At 36.3% G+C, this 13,160-nt stretch overlaps 1 long non-coding RNA gene across 5 annotated transcripts in view; it reads left to right on the forward strand.

The window, feature by feature from the left end:
• Window positions 1-13,160, forward strand: part of LOC139795924 (uncharacterized) — a 69,176-nt gene that overhangs the window by 35,597 nt on the left and 20,419 nt on the right. For 4 of the 5 annotated variants that reach the window (XR_011725756.1, XR_011725757.1, XR_011725755.1 and 1 more), the window contains one exon: window positions 1,243-7,097. The exons of the other annotated variant lie outside the window; for it this stretch is intronic. This is a non-coding gene — a long non-coding RNA (uncharacterized lncRNA). Of the gene's footprint in view, window positions 1-1,242; window positions 7,098-13,160 lie in introns of those variants that run through there. 5 annotated transcript variants of the gene reach the window in all.

A 13,160-nucleotide genomic window follows, 5' to 3' on the forward strand; every position in this document is an offset into this window, starting at 1 on the left:
ATTTTTATTTTTGGAACTCAGTAGATGCAATTTGTTAAGCATATCAGTAATTCATCAATTGAATGTATGTTTTAACAAGAACAAAATGTGATTTGGAACACACAGTTACTGGCATCATAAGACAGTTTAGGGAAGCTTTTCTCCTAATATTTTTTTCAGGGGAAACAAAAGTATCAGTGTTTCAATACCCTATTTTCCAAGGCCATAGCTCAACATGTTTCTAAGTCAACTGGAAAGACTCTTGGCAACTTTAAGTATAAATTAAACATGTGGGAATAAATGTATTATACTTCTGCTTTTTATCCTGTTCACAAGAATATGTACACAACTGAGGGCAAAGAGAATTCTAAATTTAAGAGACCATTTTAGGCTTGAGAAATGTTTGCTTTAGCCGAGAAGACCACAAGAAACAAGTTTATTTTGCAGAATCTTTTGTATACAATTTTCTTGCTCTGTCCTATGGATTTTCAGGGTGGAAGAGATCTCTATCGTCTTCTCCTAGACCATATGAAAGGAGCTATTTATCACAGAATGCTTTTAAGTGGCACCAAAGACTGCCCCTTCTGTGATTTTGAGGTAAAAGGATCAAGCAAGTGGCAGTGGTCCAGCAGCCCCTTGATCCATAGCTGACAAGTCATTCAAATGAGCAGATGAAGCTGCTGAGGTAATGATAAAACAGAAGAAAGAGGTTCATGACAAGTGATCTGTCTCTCCAGTTCGTGCTAAAGTTATGTTTAATTTCTCTCAAGTGCACCAATGCTGTCCCCCAAGCCCTTGAAGGCCTGAGGTCAAATTCTTGTACACTCCCTGGACCATGTTCTCTTAAAACACACTCTTCAAGGGATCTTGCAAATTCCAGTTTTGCAATGGTAGTTCATTCTGACTTTTGCAGGGTAAAAGTTAAAAACAACAACAACAACAAAAAGGAAACAAAAAAATAAGCAAAATCTTTGTTTCCAGGCACAAATTCTAAATAACCCAAAGGAGAGTATTAATTTCAGGTTTTAGACCCTCTACTTTACAGGGTATTTCAGCCATACATTTGGACTCCAGTTTTTCTCCCCTCTCAGAGCAATCCCCTGTCTGACATGCTGTATTCTAAAGAGCAGTTGCCTCAGTACCGTATCAAAGAACATTTTTCTAGAATTACACAAGCACTTGAATTCAGCCCTTTTGAGAAAGTGAATTTTAGGATTTTTTTTTTTTTCGGTTGTAAAACGCTCCAGAACATCTATCATGCAGATGTCAAAAAGGGATGGTATTCATGAGAAGAAATTCCTATTTGAGTTTTGCAAAGCAGCAGCAAGCACAGAATACAGCTCAAGGTACCAGAAGAGAAAGAAGAGCAAAGGTCGCTGACTTGGATTACACTGGTAGAGGAGCTGCTGTCTATACACTGGGTTTTGGACTCTGCTGAGAGGTTGCTTTCTGAAGTCATGGGAAGACACAAAAGCCTATGGCTGGTTCCATGTGAAAGAGGAATTAAAAGAAGGAGCTATTCTGACTGCAGGCGTCATAAATTTCACTAGAAATTTGTCTATTTTTTCTATATATATTCTATGATTAAAAAATTAGTAGTTTAGAGTACATCCAGTGAAGGAAGGGAAAGAAATATTTATTGCTAGCAATGAGATGATAGAAGAATTTCAGCCCAGATGTTATGAACTCCATAAAAGCAGATGTATATCTGGGATTTCCATTATTTTCAGACAGTGTTTCTTGAGAACAAGTCATGTGTTTTGACTCTATCCAGTCTGACTCATTACAAAGTACAACATTTTCTCAGTACACCTCCAGCACTTATGATTTTTTGTGAAATTTTCCTCACAACAGGAAACCTCTCAACAAAACATAGTTAGGGAATTGGAAACTGAAGTGTTGGAATTGGAAACTGAAGTGTTTAGGGGAAATAGAAATGTATGTTACTCATAAAAATTTAATTGCAATCTGTTTGAGACACGAAAACATAGCTTAATCTCTGGACCCATGGGTCTGGTAATAACTAATCATTTTAGCATTCCTGAAAAATAGCATTTCATATTTTGGTGAGGAACTCTCATAAGTTTAACATTTACTGCAAAGGAGAACTAGAGGAAAAAGCCAGTGAAATTGCTTTTTATTAAAAGCACATAGAGCATTTTATATATATATATATATATATATATATATATACACATGTATATATGTAATCTGTTATGATAGGATTTTTTCTAGATAGGAAAAATCAAAGTAAATCAACATCAGCTTAGCTTGTTGCATTTAAAACACTGTTATTCAAATGCATGGTAAGCAGCTGTTGAGTCATTAGGAAGAGAAGGGAAGGGAAGGCTGTTATAGCTGTCTATATCTTACTGGGTTTTTTTTCTGTTGGAAGTGGCTCAGAGTATGCACTGAGCATAAAAAAGATGGATAAAAGTAGTAAAGTGAAACATTTAAATTAATCCAGTGTTTCTTGTGTAATCATTGCATCACTTAAAAACTTAAGGATGGAGACTGATGTGTCTGCTGACTCAGTATAAAATGCTCTGTTGATCTCCATTAGGGTTTTTCCCATTTTCTTGGTACTTACGATTCCTGTGTTCATAAATAGGAAAAAAGATCTTTTTCACATAGGTACCGTAGGTCAAAATGAACCAGTTAAAAAAAAAAATCGACCAAATTTCTAGCCTGAGAAAAGCCTTTGGCAGCCTGAGAAAGACTGATTTTGTCAGCTGTTTCAAGAAATAACAATTTCTTATGTTCCATTATAGATATTCAAGAAACCCCACAGTACTCTGGAGTAATTATTGTTGCTTCTTTTAATAGTTAGCTTGGTTGTTACTTTGCATTCAGAGAGGCAATTCTTAGGATTAATAAAATTTGTGTTCATTCAGTCCTGTTTGTTTGTGGAGTCCATTAAACAAAAATTTGTAATCAGTTTCCCTGTTAGCAGTTCTGAGCTTTACCCAGTTTGGTTGTCTTCTGTTTTCATTGCACCTAACATTTAGCCTGAAAGAGCAGCTCTTGTGAGGGCATTGTCTGTAGCAGTGACTGCATGAGAAGCCTGCTATTTATGTGATCATTTCACAACATCCATCTCTATATTTAATATACTCTGCTACATAATGCAAACAATAAAAAATGTTCTTGCTGCTGCTAAAGGGGATGTACCATGGTGTTAAATATTAAATGGAAACAACTATTATAGACATGATGCCAGTCACAATGAAGTAAATTACTGTTGCCACTAATGGAAATCAGAGCTGTTAGGTTATTTCTATATTGACACTTTACTAGTGATGTGGGAATCTCATTTTAGCCACCCAATTAAAAATGTTCAGTCAGTAAGCAGAGACTCTTCTCTTCCCTATTACTTTAAAGTTTTAATAAACTAAATGAGTTTATCGCTAATAATTGTCTTAAAGCAGAGAACAATTTACATGTAGGAAAATGCTGAAAGCACTTAGCTTCCTTCAGAGATTTGTAATGACTCATGTTGGTCAGTGATGACTGGAATGAATATTTTGCTGTGTTCCTATACACTAATAGGCATAACAAGACAAACGACTGTTTTAGTGTAATGAAACAATGAATAATAGTCGGTCATGTTGATTGTCATGTTGATTGGACAATTTTCACTAGTATTGAGATGCCTACCAACCTACCAACATGAGATTTAGCCCAACTCAACATACCAATTTCTCTCATGGGTGTTTACTGTCAGTACAAGACAAATCTAATCCCAAGCAATTAACCACAGCAGTTTGTGTATACTCTTTCTCCTTCCCATCCTTATCCAGAACTGAAATTCACCAGCACTGTAGGTATTTCTGGCTATAAATGTTAATCATCGGTTTTGAAATGTGTATTATCTGTATGCATTTAATACACTCACAATTACATTCACACTTTTATCTATCCAGAAGAAATTTAGATATTAAGATTATTAATTTATTAGCAATCTGATAAATACAAATGAGTGCTTTTTGAGTATAAATCTGGACAAATTACCTCTCCTTCCCATGCTTCAGCGTTTTGTCAGAACAATTGCCTAAAAGAGATTTGTGTAAATGCCATTATTTCTCTTGAGAAAGTGTTTTTCATCCCATTTGAAAGTTGTGAATGCAATTTCAGATTTCTGAACTACCTGAATAACATTTCATAATAAAAGATGTGGCCTTGTCTCCAGTGGGCCCAACTTTGAGAAGCTAGAACTGACTGTTCCTTTCCTGTTTTTGTTGGCCAAACATAGTGGGATTGGTGAGCTGAATTAGAATCTGGGGGGCAGTCGCAGAGCTGGCATGAGGGGGGAGGCAGGGTTGGGTATCTGGACATCAGGGAAGAGAGTAGAAGCAATGAGAACCTCTTCCACTCCTGGCAGGTTGCTGGACTGAGTTAGTTTCTATCACAGTGTTTTGAAGATTATGCTGTGCACAGTGTAGTAAGTGAGTTAGCACAGAGTCAGTAATTCCATCAACACCATGACTGAACTAACAACAGTAAAAATAGGCCCCACTTGGCTTTCCCCTGACTAATTGTAAGTCAATGACAGAGCAGGAATTGAATATATGCTCCAAAACTGGTGCCCTAGTGAGTCACTCATAAATTATACACTGTTTTTCAGGGTGTACTAAGGTACACTAAATCCTAACTATTTCCTGGAAAAATATATTTGTTCTTGCTTTGCCATTGTGTTTATCTAGAATAAAAAATATTGTATAACAACTTAAAGTCAATAAAAATACTGACTCAAGGCTACGCACTCTAAGTAGATATTTTGCTTTGTAGTGTGCATTTAATTCTTAGCCAGCATTTCGTATATCTCTATTTACTCTTGACATATACATATAGTCAGATCAAATACTACACAATGTCATGGGTAAAATGTATTATACAATAACATGTAGTTTCTATGTACTAAAAACTTTATCAGCATATATGTATGTATGAGTGTGTATGTATATGCACATTAACACAGTCATAGAAACAATGGCCTAGGAGGAAGTTACTGAGAAGATCATTGAGAGAAATCCTGTTCTGCTGTAGGTGTTCATATTATGCTCCATAAAAGGAGCTCTCGAAGGCTTATACTCCTGTTGCTTTCATTGAAAATCTGTTCCAAATCTTGAATGCTCTAATGGTTAGAACTCTTCTATAAGAAGAAGAAACCTAAAATATTAAGTTGTTTTTTTGTTTGTTGGTTTTTTGGTTTTTTTTTTTTTCCAGTATTCCTTTTCACCTTAGGGGATTCTTCTCATCAGTATAACCAAGATTTGCTCAATTTCCAGAGATCAGTTTCATATCCTTGCTGTTTCCATTAGCAGATTTAAAAAAAGCTCTTGGAGTCTTCTCATATGAAAGACACATTTCATATTTTTCCTGTAATCAAAGTAGTTCTCTGGATATGTTTTAGGTTTTTGTACACATGCATTCAGAACAGTTCCAGGACTGTTGAATGGGATCTAATTCTAATAAAAGTGTATTGTCTGCTGATTTTTCCCAGGATTTCTTTTGCATTTTCCTTGCCTGCAGTGCATGATAGTTTACTCTTTTCTGTAATCATCTTTAGGTCCTTGTTGGGCACTTTTAGCTGACAGTTTACATCAGAATTTTTTAGACTTTCTGTGTTATACTACTGAGTGAAGTTTGTTCCTTCTCCAATATACAAGATCATTGAGAAGTTTATGAAAACTGTTTTACATATTTCCAAAAAGCTATGTTTAGAACTTGTGAAACAGAATTTAAAACAGCACACTGGCAGAGAGTTAGAGAAATTACTGTGATAGATCATATGTACTGGTAAGGCTGATCTGGCATTGTGTCTTGTGTTTCCAAGGTAGTCAAAGGATTGAGTGGGCAATCACTGTTAAATGGAACTTAATCAATTGCATCTTCTTTGAAGAGTTTTTGCTACCAGAAATATACATGTCTATGATGTGGTAACAGCTGTAGTGTGACAAGAGCCCAGAGCCAGCACTGGGAATTTCCATAAAAGAACAAAGTCAAAATAACAACAACCTCTTGGATGAGGTATGAGTAAATGCTGCTGGACCCCTGACATTTAAAAAAGCCATGCTTGGGTTATTCTGCTCCATCCCCAGGGAAAGCTTCAGAGGGATAGAAACCACTTTGACCAACAGAAGGGTGGATAAAGAGATGCTGAGCAATGTAAGCTGCAAGAACTGTTTATATTCTGATAATCAATACTGCCAAAGGAATGAAAGGTATCCCAAAGTTATCCCAAAAGCCTGTAATACCTTTATCACCAGTTTGCTAGGTCATGCCCCTGGAGTTAATTAGGTTCATTTTCAGTGGATTTTCCTGAAGGCTGTGTCTTAGATACCCACGCGAAAACTGGCTAGAATATCTCAGTTGCTTAGTGGAAATGGGTGTTTTCTGTTCTCTCCCTTTTGAGATGTGATGGTAACCTTCATCCTATTATGGCAAGTTTCCTACTGTTTTAAAAGCCTATTGTTTCTTTAACTGAGTCCCTCTCATCATTACCAATCACAAGTAATACCTTTCTGTTATAATTTTTATGGTTTTTCACTGAATACTTCTCTTATGGCAGTAAATTCTCTCTTAGTTGCTTGTAAGGTAGCTCTTAGCTTGCTAAATGAGTGCTAACCAAGTAGACTCTAAGAGGCCAAATTTGACTGAGTTTGTTAACTGTAGTCTCAGAAATGGTATGAAATAACCAAAAAAAGCCCCATATTCTTAAGAGAAATCCCTTCTATAGTGATAGCTTAGCTTTTACCAGGGAACTGCCCCCAACAGCAGTTATTCTAAATTATGAATAGATTAAAAATCTTAAATTGAAAATTGTCAGTGTAGATTTGCTATTAAATGGTTTCAAAATATTTATGCAAATAGAGGAAAATCTAATGTAGAAACACCTTGTCTGTCATTTGTCTTTTATCAGAAAAAGTTTCCATTCAACAACAAAGTCCTCCTCTCTAGGCATCCTGTATATGCTGAAAGGATTCTACCAGCTCTGAAATTGACATAAATCTTCATCCTCTCTGAAAAATGAGTTTCTGTCTGTGTACATGTGGAAAAATGTAAAGATAGAAAATTTGTTTCTAACTTTCTGAAAGGAAGAAGTGACATCAAATGAATACTTACTCAAAATCTTTGTGCTTTGTTCCTTAAAAGCACTGTTATTACAGCATATGAATAAAATGTAGCTTGGCTGTGACAGGGATGTTTTATTACTATTGAGTGATGGGGACAGCTCTGCCAAGATGAAATATTGAAACATTTAGAAAGGTTTTGTGAAGCTGGAGAAGGAATTTTAAAATGGGCCTCAGGATCCTTGGAAAAGATTCAAATTACATTGTTTTCATGTCAGTTCACACTAGAAGTGCACAAAATGTTTTGCTCTAGTAAGCAAAACAAGATGCAGAAAAGAGAATCTGTGGATGAGTATTGCTCACATGCTGAACATGAATCAACAGAGGCAGACTGCTGTGAAAAGGAAAATGTATAAACTGAACCCCATATTCAAAACATGTGAAGTAACCCTCTACTCTGCACAGCAATAGGCTTCAGATTAAAGACAGGTTCAGTTCTTTGTTTTGCTCTCCAAGATAGGCAGAAGACTGGCTAAAAAGCAAAGAGAAGAGAGCAGCAACAGTAATTTGAAGTCTGGAAAGCATGATCTGTGAGGAAAGAACAAGTGAATTTGCGGTTTTTTTTCTTAAAGAAGAAAAGGACTATGGTGTGGAGGAGGACTGTATTAAAAACACTAGCAAAGAGGAGTTACTGTTTGTTGTAAGATACGATGAGATATACTTGCCTTAATTTGAAAAAAAAAAAAAAAGTTTTGTTAGATATTAAAAACCAAAACAAACCAACCAAAAAAACCCCAGTAAGAATAATGAAGCTCTGGAATAAAGCCTTGAGGAACTGTGGAACTGAAATAATTTCTTTAAAAACAGATTAAACAAGTGTCTGTCTGTATATATCTGATTCTATCTTAAAGCAGAAGTCCCTGTTACCCCTATGATTCTGCTTACTGATGAGGCAAAATTTTAGCACAGTGAATGAATATATAAATTTGCATCATATAAATGGTTTTAGACTTTTTTGTTAACTAAACCATTTAGTTAAGGCATATTTTATGTGTATAATAAAAAAATAATAGTGTTATGGTTTAGAGTGTAGTCAATGTAATTACAAATTTATTACTTTTGTTTCTAATAAAACTGTTCACATGAAACTGCATTTTAATTTGACTAAAAGTAAACAACCATCAGGGTGGATTTTTTGTTCAAATTTTGTTTTGTATACCTATAGGAAAATCAGTAACTCAGGCAGTCATATTTCACATTAAATACTAACCACGCTTTCTTTAGTTTACCAGGCAACTAAAGCACCTAATGCCCCTTTACGTGGGGGTGTGTGTGTGTGTGTGTGTTAAGAGTAGAATGAGCTTTGCAAAATTATGCTGGGAGAGAGCAGTCAGAGGATTTGGGTTATCACAATATTGCTTTATGTTACAGTAGTGATCGGTGTCTGCCTGTGCAGTTCAGCCTGGCTCCTTGTAACCCTGCTGCTTATTGTTCATCCAACTGTATTGCTGCTTCCCTCTTCTAGTTCTTGTTTACAGGATGCCAGGTAGTGTTTTGTGCATGCCCAATCCACTCCAGCAGCTGTGTGAAGAACCCTACGTGAGCTCAACAAAATTAGTCCCTCTTGCCAGCAAATCATGCAGGGAACTCTGATGTCCGGGAAGGAACACTCTATAGAGGGAGCTGAAGTGGGGTATTAAAAAATATACTCCATGGAATGGAAAAAACTAAGTCTCAGTTCTGTGTTACACTGATGGATACCTGGATTGTAAATGTTCTGTAAGATTACAGGTCATAGCCTGATGCAGGAAGTCAGGGAATGGATAGTTACTGTGAGAAAGAAAGATTCCTACTTTCAGCTTCCAAAAATAACTCTGTCCTTGTGTCCTTTGAAATAACTATTGATACAGTTACAACCTGCTGCAGTAGGACAAGGTATGGTGTATGTGGGTGGACAGTTCTCTTGAGAATGCATCCTCATGGACTTTACTGCACTCAGTCACCAAAGTATCTCAAACCATTTTCAGTACTTCAGTAAGGCTGGTGTCTTACAGGATATCTCCCACAGTCTTTATTTCTGTTAAAGCCCCACTTGCTCTGAAACATCTGGGTAGTCACATGTGAGACAACAGAAGTAAGAAAGTTGCAAGCAAATCTTTGCTGATAATTTTTCAGAGTAATTTCAGAATGGAAGAGTAGTGATTCCGCCACTTGCATTCATAAAAATTAGATCATGCTGTGCTAAGAGTTTTGCTTAAAAAACAGTGACAGAATAACTCTTTGCTCTTTTATTTTAGGTGAGTAAGTAGACATCACTTATGAATTTTTACACTTGATTTTTGTGACAATAAACAGATCTGCTTTTTTGGAGCTGCAAGTTTGTGATGCATATGTAAATTCTGACTGATGTATGTAGAGGCTGACATGGACAAACAAACACACAGCAAGATGGACTTACGTCCCCATCTGCCTGTGCTGTGGCAGGCAAGGAGGTAGAGAAAATCAGGAGTGAAGCTGAGACAGGGAAGAAGGGAAGGGTAGGAAGGTGGTGTTTTAACGTTTCGTTTTGTTTCTCATTATTCTGCTTTGATTTGATTGGTAATAAATTATTTTTTCCCTGAACTGAGTCTGTTCTTACTGTGACTGTGAATAGGGAGTGATCTTTCCCTGCCTTTATCTCAACCCACAAGCCTTTTGTTATATATTTTTAATCCCTTGTCCATCTGAGGAGGGGGAGTGATAGAGTAGCTTTGGTTGGCACCTGGTGTTCAGCCAGGTTCAAAACACCACACAGAGTTAGGTAGTTGAACAAGGGAAGGGGTGAAAAAGGAACTTAATACCTGAATTTTCTTAACCCAACCTATTTTTCTGGTGTCTTAAGGAAGAGGACAGATTCTGATGTTAAACTGGGTCTGCCACAACCAGAAGCCCAGGTAGTACTTGAACCAATGCTATGTTGCACTGCAACTATTGAACAAAGTCCTCCAAAAAAAGTCCTAGTCTCTCAGATGGATCAGATTCGCTCTGAGATATAAGGTTACTGGGAAGAAAACTAGAAGAGAGGAATGGCCAATTTTCTTTTCTCTGTTCCTTCATTTAGAAGCTGCTTTGGTACTGATTCACAGCTCTTTACAAGCTGCTTGGTCTCTTATAATAAATTTCAAGGGGTTTTTAGGTGCTTGGGAAACGTAAAGTAAATCTACAGGACACTTCTGAAAGTGCATTTTAATTTATTTTCTCAAAACTCTGTGTTGGTGTAAAATTGTTTCTGCATTACCTCTGACCAGATTTGTTTAAAACTGAAAGCTTTTTGTTGAACTGAGGCATGCTCTTGTTTTATTTTTACTGAGCTTTTTTTATTGACAGTGGAGTGAAATATAAAGCAGTTGGTTGTTATGTCAAAGCAATTCAGTTGAATCATCATTCTGTAAAGCCCTGGGGGAAAAAAGAGTACAGCAAGCACAATGTTCATTGATTTTTAAGTTGTAAGTACTACTGTGAACTTAAAATATATAATTCTTTAACTTTTGGTTGGCAATACATTAACTAGTGCTAGTTTCAAAATTAAGTCTTCATCATGGTCCCATTAAATTTGCATCTAAATCGTGACTTGTACTCTCTTGAGAAATTAAGGATAAACAATAAGCAGATGTTAGTGATATACTGTAGTATCTGTTCTAGCCTGCAAGTATTCTGTAGCATCTAGCTATAATAATATCCTTAATAGCTTTTCAGTTTAAAGTTCAGGGTACTCTTAGTGCTGTTTCTATATTTGCTCAGTGAATGTGTAATGGAATGAAGTCTGCTAGGGAAGAGAGGGTGGTGACAGGAGCCTGTCACAAGGCAGACTGAGTTACAGATTTACAATGTGTACATTGCTGAAGTGTATGTGCTCACCTCATAGTAGGAAGTTACATGTTTTTCAGTGGAAGCTGTATGTTTCCTTCTTTGCGCCTATTACAGCACAACTACGTGCGTGTTGTCAATAAGTGAAATAACCAATACCTGATGTATTTGTACCTGTAACTCTATTCTGAAGGCATTCGTAACATGAGGAATCTACTCCAAAGACATTTTAACTCCAGCAGATTTGTAAGAAGGGTGTAAATTATGCTATTTCTCTTAAACTTTTCAAAGACTGCTTTAAAACTTGGAAAGCTATTCGTTTTCTGCTGGGCAAAATCATATCTGTACAATAAATATTTGACAATCAATAGATCTTTGAAAAAAAGCAAATTATAGGTTTCTGGTTTAAAATGCCATTTTTAGTTACCATTGAGGAACAAAAGCCTTTAAACTTTCATATAGGTATTTAGACAAACTCTTGGGTTTTATTCTTAATAAATTAGCATCTTAGTTCTTTTTGTTTTGAAGACAGCATTGCCTCAAAACGTTTGCATTACTTTTAAAAGTGAAGTGTGATTTACAGCATGAATAATGCTTATGCTTTAGAAATTTCCTTCTTAATGATGAATCCCAGTGACTGGAGTTTCTACATTGCTAACATTTGTCTCCTTGAACAAAATGCAAATGCCCACAACTTCCCTCAATTCCTATGAGAGGGAGCCATCATGTGGTGTAATTTATACTTTCCTGAGAAATGACAGTGCTACTGCTGCACTAAAATAAATCATGGATGGGGTAGGAAACTTGTTTTGCATATAACACAAGTACAATTGAATTTTGTAAGAATGTTGAATAACCACCCAAATTCTAGTAATTTGTGGAATTATTCTGATCTTCTTCAGCCTGGAGAAAAGAAGGCTCCAGGGAGACCTAATAGTGACCTTCCAGTATCTGAAGGGAGCCTACAGGAAGGCTGGAGAGGGACTGTTTGCAAGGGTCTGTAGTGATAGGATGAGGGGCAATGGTTTTAAATTAGAGAAGAATAGATTTAAGTTGGATGTTAGAAAAAAAGTTCATTAACATGAGGGTAGTGGAAAAATGGATCAGGTTGCCCAGGGAGGTGGTTGAGGCCTCATCCCTGGAGATATTTAAGGTGAGGCTTGATGGAGCTCTGAGCAACCTGACCTAGTTGAGGGTGTCCCTGCTTACTGCAGGGAGGTTGGACTAGATGACCTTTAGAGGTCCCTTCCAACCCAACTTATTCAATGATTCTATATGAAGTTTACCCTATGCAATGGCAAACGTGTCCTGTGCTTTCCAAAACAACTGTTTGAATGTCTTCTGTACCTACGGAACATATCTAATAACTAAGCATATCCAAAGCAATAGTTTTCAAGGCAGGTCAGTTCTGTTTGGCTCACTGAGAGAGAAATTGAAACACGACATAAGTGGTTTTGAATGGTGAAATATCTAATTTTTGTCGGTGACAAAATATATAAAATGTGTTTGTTTGACAAATAGTTGGAAGTATAATATTGAAATTTTGAAAAAGTTTCACCTATTTCCAAAATGAATTTTTTTCTGTAATGTTAGTTTTGTGATATTAGTGGATTGTTGTCCAGGTTGTTAAATTCACGTGATTGTGTCTTACTCAGGAAAAAATACTCTGAGGTTCTGCTAATGCGTAGAGGGTAGGATACCAGAAATAAAATCAATTGTATGGTCTACATGCAATTAAATATTTTTTATTTTTAATAAAATTAGGTAGCTACACATGCAGACATGAAAAAGAGGATATTTTGTATTATTTTATCCAGAATTCTGTGTTGAAAGGTCTGCACAGTTTATGCAATATAATCACATATTGATATCTCTAAGATCTCCCACTACTTTTTTTTTAATACACTCAAGTAACATTATCTGTTACTTTCTTATTTAATTGCTTGCATCAGTATATTTGCAGTTTTCATGCTCTAGAAACTATGCACCTCAGCATGAAAACATTTGTTACTGCAGTAGTTTTGTAACATTGCTGCTTGTGAATAGATCTGCACAAAGGAAGAGAGATTGGTTATGCTTTGGTCTTGGGAAAATAATATGGTATAGGGCTGCTGGAGCAACAGCTGGCATAAATAGCAGGGCTCTAGGACTCTAGGGCTCTAGGGGCTCTGTGGGCTCTAGGAAGGCACACTGAGGATTTATGCTCAGACTCCACTGGTTCTCATTACATTTGGCTGTTCTTTTGAGAAATCTCCCTTTCAT

This window comes from Heliangelus exortis, chromosome 4, assembly GCF_036169615.1.
Source record: "Heliangelus exortis chromosome 4, bHelExo1.hap1, whole genome shotgun sequence".
In the NCBI taxonomy this organism is placed as follows: domain Eukaryota; kingdom Metazoa; phylum Chordata; class Aves; order Apodiformes; family Trochilidae; genus Heliangelus; species Heliangelus exortis.